The sequence below is a fragment of the Stenella coeruleoalba genome, assembly GCF_951394435.1.
Source record: "Stenella coeruleoalba genome assembly, chromosome: 5".
In the NCBI taxonomy this organism is placed as follows: Eukaryota; Metazoa; Chordata; class Mammalia; order Artiodactyla; family Delphinidae; genus Stenella; species Stenella coeruleoalba.
This window is the reverse complement of record NC_137150.1, coordinates 122,870,758-122,881,398: the sequence shown is the minus strand read 5'-3', so window position 1 is coordinate 122,881,398 and position 10,641 is coordinate 122,870,758. Positions and strand designations below refer to the sequence as shown.

At 34.6% G+C, this 10,641-nt stretch overlaps 1 pseudogene across 1 annotated transcript; it reads right to left on the bottom strand.

The window, feature by feature from the left end:
- Nucleotides 1-6,386: 6,386 nt before the first annotated feature.
- Nucleotides 6,387-6,780, bottom strand: LOC307186403 (multifunctional methyltransferase subunit TRM112-like protein; annotated as a pseudogene). Its single transcript has one exon. The product of its transcript is annotated as a multifunctional methyltransferase subunit TRM112-like protein (transcript).
- Nucleotides 6,781-10,641: the final 3,861 nt, after the last annotated feature.

The window sequence follows — 10,641 nt, the reverse complement described above, 5'->3', positions numbered from 1 at the left end:
AAATCATTTCACTCCATTAATTCCAGCATGATGTCACTAAATATTATCATTAATTGATTGATGGATTACATTGTGAAAGTACAACTTATCATAATTAGAAATTATATTTTTCAGTAACTTTCAGGTGAAAAGATTGAATGACCTTTATTAGCAGACACATCCTTCATTATCTTACCCCTTCCTAACTTGGGCCCAGCCGCTCCGCGGCATGTGGGATCTTCCCGGACCGGGACGTGAACCCACATTCCCTGTAGCAGCAGGCGGACTCTCAACCACTGTGCCACCAGGGAAGCCCCCCTTCCTAACTTTTAAAACCTGTCCCCTTGATGCAATTTCCAGAAGGTTTCAAGTTATTTCATCCTGTGAATCTGCTTCTGCTAGTCCCATTACATGACAGTCTTTATTTCTCAAAGATAACTTTTTACCTCACTAATGCTCCCTAGTCCACCAAGATTTAATTCTAGTGTCACATTAGCAATGACCTTAGTTAACTTGATATACCATTGCCCAGTGTACCAACAGCAAGTTATTAGAATTTCTAAAGGATAGTATTTGCTTATTATTCTTCATCTAGGAAATTCATATTTATTTAGAACAGAAGGTAATTGCATGGTTTTCTTTTCATCCTAAGTCACATCATAAATTGAGCTTATCACAAAATCGATGATCAGAAAATGCATGCATGAGTGAAAACATGTTTTTTATTATAACTGGACATTGTTTTTTTCTGTGCTTGGGAATTTAGTCAGGTATTACTAGGTATACTTAAAGTGACTTTAACGATCTCTCTCGGTATCCACACCCTTGTGTAATCTCCTCCTGTTGCAGTGAGTTGAGTTGGCCGTCCTGCTTTGCTTATAAGCAATAAAATATGGCAAGATGGATGAGATATCATATCTGTGATTGGGTTACATAAGATTGTGACTTGTAGGGTGGCCAAAATAGCTCAGTTGGGAGACCATTAGTCTGAAGATTGTGACTTGTGTCTTTCTAAGACTCCCTATTGCTTTCTGACTACCGCAGTTTGATGAAGCAAGCAGCTGAGTTAGAGAGACCCATGTGACAAGGAACTGAGAGTAGTTCACAGCCAAGAGTCGGATAGAAACTGAGGCCAACAGTCCAGCAGTCTCTAGGAACTGAATTCTGTCAGCAACTATATAAACTTAGAAAAGTGGGTCCTTTCCCACACCAAACTTTCAGTTTAGAGTCCAGCCCTGGATGACAAACTCATTGCAGCTTGTGAGAGACTAAAGCAGAGGATGCAGCTAAGCTGTTCCCAGATTCCTGACCCATAGAAGCTGTGACATAATAAATGTGTGTTTTTGTAAGATGCTAATTTTGTGGTATTTTGTTAATGCAATCATAGATGGCAAACAAAAATTCTCTAGAGCATTACCTTACCAAAATAATTCAGAAATGATACTCTAATGATATACAATATTTCAGATACATTTGGAGTTAGGGGAAACTGTTATTTACTTTAATTCCAGTCATGGATGCCTTGGATCCTGACAGGAATTATGTGTTTAAACATGTAGTCTTATGGTTGTACCTGGCATGGGCAAAGATACCACTTCCCCTGATCTTCTACATATATGAGACTTTGTTATTGCTTTTTAGGCATTAATGATATTTTGCCATTAGTCTTACTTTGATATTATTGAATTATAAATCTAATGATTTAAGTCACTTGTTCTCAAACATTTTCTTTTCATAAACTGTTGGTTTCTCAGGAACCAGAATAATTAAATATTATTGAGGATCCTGAAACATTTATGTAGATTATCTCTAGCAATAGTTACTATATTAGAAAGTAAAACTAATAATTAAAATATTGATTTCTAATTGATTTAAATATAACAATAAGCTTATTTCCTGTAAACATAGATAACATTTTTCTTTTCCTAAAGATGGCTGTATTTTTAAAAATAAAAGAATTGATAATAGTAGTATCTCTTTACATTTTTCAGATCTCCCTTATATAATGCTTAATATAAGAAATCTGGATTATCAAAAGTATTTGCATTTCATCACATACTATTACAGCCTCTGAAAACGTTCACTGACACTACTGAGTGAATGAGAGCAAAAAGATAATGTCCTACTATTATTATGTATATAGTTTTGAACTTTTGGACCCACTGAAGAGTCTTAGGGCCATTAAAGACTAACAAGACCACACTTTGAGAGTTATTGATTTAACTAATCATCTATTTTCTCTTTTGTTCTGAAAACAATAAAAAAGGATAATTACAAAAATGATAAATATTTTAGAAAATATTTTAGAAAATTATATCACCAAGTATAAAAACCTGTACGACATAATGAAAGTCTCCTTTCAGTTTAATATTAATTGGCATGCTTTGTTTAACTAAACATCATACTAGTCTACAATATTATCAACCAGTTTAAGCTTTGCCATCTTGCTCTCCAGGATAGAAAAAGGAATCTTCAGATGTGCTGAAAGACAAACACAGAAGTACTCTGTGGTCTCTTTTCTTTTCAATTTAGAAACTAGATTAGAAAAACATTGGATAAGTGATGTAGTTGGATGTGTTAAGTAAGTCTAGAGAAACAGAACCAATAGGATAGTTATATAGATAAATGAGAAGAGACTTTTTAAGGGAACTGGTTTATGGAGACTGAAATGTCCCACAATCTGGTATCTGTAATCTGGAGACCCAGAAAAGCTGGTAGTGTAATTCATCTTGAGTCTGTTGGCCTGAGAAACGAGGGAGTTGATGCTGGACCTCCCAGTCCAAGGTTGAAGGCCTGAGAACTGAGAATGTGGGGGGAGAGCTGAGGGTGGAGGAAATGATGTCCCAGCTTGAGAGGGAGAGAGAATTTCCCTTTCTCCACCTTTTTGTTCTGTTTGGGCCCTCAACCAATATGACGATGCCTGCCCACATTGATGAGGGTGGATCTTCTTTACTTAGTCTAATAATTCAAATGCTAATTTCTTCCTGAAACACCCTCACAGGCATACCCAGTCAAGTTGACACATAAAATTAACCACTACATTGGATAATAACACATATGTTATAGATCCTGGTGATTTCCACTTACATTTCTAAGTTGTTCTTTAAGACATAATTCTGGTAACTTGAATACTTAGCCTCATAATTCATACTTAAAATAAAAACTTTGAAAATGAGACATTACTGGAGCATTCATCTTTTGATAATCTTCTAAGTCTCAGTTTTTGTTTTTTTTAGCTATTAACAAGAATAGTTTTATTTTGAATGTCTGGTTAAACTCTCAGTAATTTTCTGTTCATGTATCTTGACATATTACTATTATTACTATTACTACTATACATAGCTCAAAGAGAAAGTACATTTCTTTGAAGATTGTTTAACCTGATACTAAAAGTATGGTAAAGCCAAAATACAAACAAGGTTATACTGTATTGAACATATTAGAGCCCACTGTAATTATCACTAGGGACCTAATTTGCTCTTGAATACATTCATTTAACTCACATTCAAACAGATTGGAAGACATTCATTTTCATACTTCTTTGTCCAGGAATATTTTCTGCCAATTGTATCACTCATTTGTTTTCATACATTAGATTGAAAAGTTTGCTTTTAAGAAAAAATCATGAAATCTATGCTTATTACTTTAATTAAGGAATTTAAGTCCAATTCTTAATCTCTGACTAAAAGTTTATCAGCTAGTGTGACTGATAACGTTCCTTTGATCGTCACTTTACGATGGAATGAATTACCTTGTTCTGGCAGTGAGAAAAAATCTGCTATTCTAAAATATTGTACCTGAAATCTACTATACTTGCTATTTCTTTGGTTGCATTCCAGAAGTCCAATATGTTCTCTCTGCATAAAGTAATTAATGAAGCAAATAAATATCTCAGAACTTGTGTTCAGGTAACATAGACAGTTATGATAATATCAAAAGGATAATTACATAAACATTCACTAAGAGAATAGAAATAACTGTTCAAGCAACCCAGACACTTGTCAAATATTTATCTTAATTCACTGTGAATTATATACTCAAAATTAAACATAGCCATGTTTATGGGTACTTCTTAGATATGTAGTCCACAAGTTTAAACACGTATTAACACAAATAAAAAAAAAAACAATGACTGAAGGCAAATAAGAGAAACAAAATGAAAAAACGTTGTGGGAGAAGGTTGAATAAGATATATCTTAAATATTGAAGTTGAAATTGCTGTAAAGGGCATTTGCATTTTAAATACTTTTAATGTTTGAAAATAAGTTTAATTTATAATTAGAGCAGCATTGGATTGTCTCCATGTTGAAAAGTAGACAAATTTAGGCTCAATATATAATATCAAGTGTGAATATTTTATTGCCTAAGATTTTGATTAGTTCTGACATTGTTATCAAACATGGTCTAAATATGTTTGATTTTGTGCACATGTTATATTTCCAAATTATAATTTAAAATAAGAGAGAAAAAAAGACTACTGAATGAATCATATACTTAATTAATAAAGCACATTTGAAAATACCCATATGGCAAATTATGTGTATTTTATATAAAACCTTCAAGTAATTAAGTATATTTTCAACATTTATGTTTTGAAAATTAAAATTTGATTCCATTTCTATCAAACATACAACTCATGGTATAGGCTGTTAATCCATGTAATATGATGAAAGATATAATATTTTTCTATCTCTCTTCTCTCCTACTTTGTCTAGGCTGCAACTCAGAATCTGCATGAAAAATTATGTTTTCATATTAGAGAGATCTCAAATCCCCTATATCATAATAGTTATTGTTAATACTATGTGAGTCTAAATATTTTAACCCTGCTATAGTTAAGATTTTTCATAATTTGAAAATTTGGCCTACAAATATACACACAGAGAAAAATATTGAATGAAAATTATATAGAAGCTGAGAATCTGGAAATGTCAGAGCATCTGGAAGTTGAATCAATATTTCAGTTGTACCAGTCTAATCAAAAGGATTAGGGCAGGAACCTCAGCTTGCCAGGAGGGCCTCCTCAGTAGGTGTTCCTCTCAGTAGGAGTCTTGCAGCAGTTCTTGTAAACCTATACAGCTCTGGTGAGCTCTCTTCCACCCAGGTAACAGCTGAGGTGGAAAGGAGATAAAATACAGACTCTACAGGTGTGGAAACTACCCTTGATTAAAAGCCTCACATTCCACAGGAGCCATAATCTTTTGTACCAACTCCGTAGAAAGACCTTTCATGGACTGTACAAGGTACATGCCCAATTATGAGTCTCTACACTCAGAGGAACCTCACAGTAGGGCTTCCTATCAAGTATTGTCCCTTGGTTTAAGTCAGCCTTCAATTAAGCAGTCGTTTTACTGTAAGCAGTGTTGCTTAGTAACTTAGTTGACAAATAGCGTCCTTCCCCGTTTCTAGGGAAACAAAGCTAGGAAATTTAACTGAAAATAAAATTCTCATGCAGAAGAGGAACAATTTTGTTAACTCTCTGCCAACACCATTAAAATGTAGATACAAAAGCCTTGCTGACGCTCTTAATTGTTTAGCTCTTTCTGTGCATCAAGATAATAAATTGGAAAGTCATTAGCAAATACAGAGTAACCATTGGCCGAGGCCTATGTAACAAACATTTATATAGGGTTTCTTCTTAAAATTAAGCAGTAGGTGTGGTCCACCCTAATTCTATGTTGACATAAGACATTATGTGGTCAATTAACTATGTATTTTGTCACACTGGATTCATACACATTACACTGTAGCCCTAAAAATCCCTATCAACAAGAGTTGTTTTCATTGACATGAAAACCAAAGAAAGAAAATTTGAAGATGAAAAGTATGCTCAATGTGGAGCATCTCCTTAAAATTCAAATAAAGATTGGAAACAGAATAGAAGCAGCAACAAGAAACCACACACAAAAACATCGAGGAAGATCTCAAACTACTGATGCCAGGCAGCTATTGTGAGAATTATGAAAATGAGGAAGGTTCTAAAGCACCAGCAGTCACTTGGAGAAGTACTGACCCAGCTGTCCTCAAGATTCAAGCCTCGGGTCCCAGTAATTAAGACATGCATTGACATTCTGATTGAGAAAGAATATTTGGAGTGAGTGGATGGTGAAAAGGACAACTACAGTTACTTGGCTTAACCCTCCTAGAAGGGTCTGACCACGGGCACAGCCCCTCGTCCCATGGGAAGGATGGAGAGGAGTCGGCAGCGGCTGCGCCACCAGTAATTTTTTTTTTTTGGCTTTGAAACTTTAATGAGAAAAAATATATAATACCGAGCTCAAGAACACTGTGTGTTTGGTGTGTCACTGGCCCAAGGGTTGGGGATACACAGGATAGAAGTAGCAAACAGGATATACGTAAACAAAGATACACACGCTCGCAATGAAAAACCGGGGCTGGACACGCTTTTAAGTCTCAGTTTCCTCATCACTCAGCAGCATGTTGGGGATCCCACAGCTGATGGGGAACAGATGTCCTGACTCTGGACACTGCAGGGTGCCCTCCAGGACATTCACCTCCAGCCTTTGTGCACCTCGACCAGATGCAAGGTGTTGGCAGCCTCCAGAAGCTCCGCCCACTCCACTTTGGGTACCGTAGGAGCCACGAAGTCGGGGTTGAACTCCACAGGGTTGATGCGGACCCCGGTGGCCTGGAGGCACAGGGGGAAGCCACGGGGCCCCACCCCCGCACATGCGAGCTCAGCAGGCATTTATTAGTGACCTTAGGGAGAGCTACTTCAGTGGTAAGTGGAATGAGATTGCAGTGGGTTGAGATGTGAATGGGAACTGAGGTAGTGAACATTATGACAACAGGTATGTGAAGGTGATACGCAATAAAGCATAGTAAGCTTAAATTCAGTATTTTATAAGGGATGAAATCTGAGTCTTAAAAAATTGATGGAAAGAATATCAGTTAAAACTGTTCAAAATAAAGATTAACTGTTAAGAATGGGGTAAATCATACTTTAAAAATTTGCAGATTATTACAAATCCCTAATTCGAAAATTAATATGGGGTATTGTATATAGGGGTCGAGCAAAGAGTGTAGATTTGATAGAAAGTGAATGCTTTGTGGATAGTTTTTAGTTTAACTAAATTTTAATAGGCATTGTTTAGTGTTAGAATTCTAATTACATACAATTTCTAACTACATACATACATTAAAAATTTATTTACCATTTAACTCATAAAAGCCTCTGGGAAATGAATTTTATATTTGGTTCTTAGCAATATAAAAATGCTACAGATTATACACATTTGAATTTCTCAAGAAATATGCAAGTAAGTATGAAAAGATATATACAGTAAAAGAATGGCAAAACCATTAAATTTTGAATACATATGCAAATATTCTTTAATGAAAAAAATAATGGTTTATGTATTTTGGTTTTTTATCTAGGTAAAGCTTTTGAAATTAATTTTAAGTATATTCACCTTGGCTATAAATAATCACCCAACTTTGAATTTTTTTTTATATATAAGATATAGGCATTGTTTAGTGTTAGAATTCTAATTACATACATATTTCTCAAGTCATTGAGGAAAATCTAGTTTTAAAAAATTAATATTTAAGCCACTGAATATTTTATAAAATGATAAAATCAATAGTAGGGTAGGTTGTGTATGCATGGGGACAGGGGTTTATGAGAACTCTGAGCTTTACGTTCAATTATGCTGTGAACCTCAAACTGCTCTAAAACAACAAAATTTATTAATTAAAAAATCAATAGAAGATGGTAATGTCAGTGTGCTCTCATTGTCAGTGTAAAATGGAAATACTGTTAAAGGAAATACTTATAAAGCTAAGTTGAATAATTTTCCATGTTAGAAATACTACTGAGTATCATGTAAACCAATATTTAAGAAGAAAAAATTTAGATAAATATCACAATGTATAAAATTTTAAAAACTAATTCACATGTATTGTTAAGAATACTTTTATGTTTCTATGCATATCATATGTTCAGTATTTAATTTTATTATTCAAATTTCACACATAAATTAATTTTAAACACATCAAGGGTACATTAAGAAACACATTAAAGCAGATTATATACATGCAACTCTTTCTGTTGACTTATGAAGCCTTTGCACAAAAGCCATTATTTTAAAATTACTCTGTATGACTTTCAAAGAGCTCAAACACTTAGCCTAATATAGAAAATCAAACCACTGATAATGAAGAAACACAGTAAAGATCAGCTTAAGTAACACCTCAACTTGGAAGTCTAGTCTGAATTCTCCAGGCAAACTTAAATATATTCCTATTAATTCTTTTTGTTTGTCCCTATAGATCCTTCCCTTAATATTTCTGTTAGAGAATTTTCAAAATATTAATATTTTGAAAGAATGAATGTAAGACTGAGGACAACAAATCTGATTCGAAAATGTTTTTTGTTGCTGTTTTTTGTTTGTTTGTTTGTTTTGTTTGTTTGTTTGTTTTTGTGGTACGCGGGCCTCTCACTGTTGTGGCCTCTCCCGTTGCGAAGCACAGGCTCCGGACGCACAGGCTCAGCGGCCATGGCTGACGGGCCCAGCCGCTCTGCGGCATGTGGGATCTTCCCGGACCGGGGCACGAACCCGTGTGTCCCCTGCATCGGCAGGCGGACTCTCAACCACTGCGCCACCAAGGAAGCCCCAGAATTCCTCTTTTTTACATACTTTATACATGTTTTCATTTTTCAGATTTGCTTCCAATTTTTACAGGCTCTGTTTTATTAAATATTCTTTATTTTACTCGTCTTTCTCAGTTGTATTTCATATCTACAAGAAAAATATAATAGGATGGCTTTCATCCTCAATAATCACTTTTATTTGAACTAACTCAATTCATATAATAGATGAGATACTGGTGTCTTTCTGAAGGAGGAACATTTTGTAAAAATTACATTTTGTTACAACAAGATATAATATCTTTCATGACAATCTTCCTATATCCCCTATATTCACCTTATTTCAGGTGACACCTCATTGCATTATACGTGGGTTGATAGATCTTTAAATGTGCTTATTTTTCAAATATTTATATTCTTTTGATAGGAAAACATTCTTCAAACATATAATTCATGTTATAAAATCGAAACAATTACCTTGGCCAACTTTGGTTTAAGAACAAAAGAGCAGGAATAGAATGAAGGTTTCTATGAATTTATTTTAGGTTTATTAGGAATAGTATTAGGAAAAAAAAATTGGCCCACTGTCTAAAGGATGGAAAAATAATTGCTGTGATTTACTTCTAAATGATTAAATGTTATGCTCCATATATTAGTTGTATCATTAGGCTGGTTTCTGCTTCAGAATTCATAGTATTTTGAACAGAAATGATTAAAGAGGTTATTAGTAAATCTACAAAGAACAGGGCACACTGTGTTTAAACATTACCCTATCATCTGGGCTACAAATGTTCAGCATCATTATGCTTCCACAATAGCAATTTACTGTAACACTGAAGAGTAAGTAATCAATATAGGAAGGTAGGGCTTGTTACAGTTACGGAAAAAGAGTACAGCCTCTTCTGTTCCAACCTTTGCAAAATCAGTAAGCAGTCCTATTTGTAAGGCAGCCTGTTAGTCTCATTCTCGATGTCAGTGAAAGGTATGAGCTACAATTACCAAGCTAAAAACTGTTCCAGTGTTCACCTCACTGTTTGCAAAACGTGATTTGATTTGTAACTCAATGAGAAATAAATTTAAGATGCATCACTCTAAAAGAAACATCACTTGAAATCCTGATTGTAAATATTAAAATGCTGAACATGTGTAGGTGCTTAAACTAATGCTGGAAGTATTAAAACAAGAAATAAATCATCAAGCCTAAAATATATATTATCTAATGAAAAATATTCTAGTTTACTCTTTGCCATATCTTCCAATCAATAGAGTTGGTTTTCAGTTTGGAAACTTTCAACTGGATAGTTATATCACTTACACTGGTAAATACCACTGTGTGGCATGATAAATAATGGGTCTAAAAGTCACTGCCGTAAAGCATAGAATGCGTGATTTTTATTTGAAAAGGTCTTGGAGATAATCAAAAACATATCTTCGTGGTACAGATGGAAAATCTAAGGCCCTGAAAACCTAGGTAGTAGGGGCAAGTTTCATATTAAGTTTCTATGTCTGGACTGCAGGCTGAATCTCTTGACTTCCTGTGCTTTCCCAATATTCTCAGGTTTTGTGGTGATGCCTCTCAAATTTTATTGCCATCATTGAAGCTGTAGTTGTACTGGGTATGGCTTATTCAAGCACCATTTGTACATAGAAACATTGTTTTATCAGCTGGAATTATACCATGGGAAGTTCTGGTAACTGCAGAGGCTCTAAATTTTATACATGGTCTAAATACAGCCGAGAAGGTATGGCTTGGTAGAGACAAGACTGTACATGAGGGTGATTATGTTGAACTCTCTGCCCACAATACCAAAACTCCAGTGTCCATTATTATACCTATCATTATAGTGAATTTATCCTCTCGTGAGCCCTATTATTGCAAATAAATGTAGCTACCCTACTGTAGAATAGAAAATGGATGTTTCTAACGGGTGAAACATTTTCTACTCTCTTGTAAATCTTTCTTCTGCTTCTACAAGTCTATCATAAAAGCCTTATCAGATAAACATCCTACAGCAGGATCTCCCCAACATAAGCACAATCTGTGATTAGGA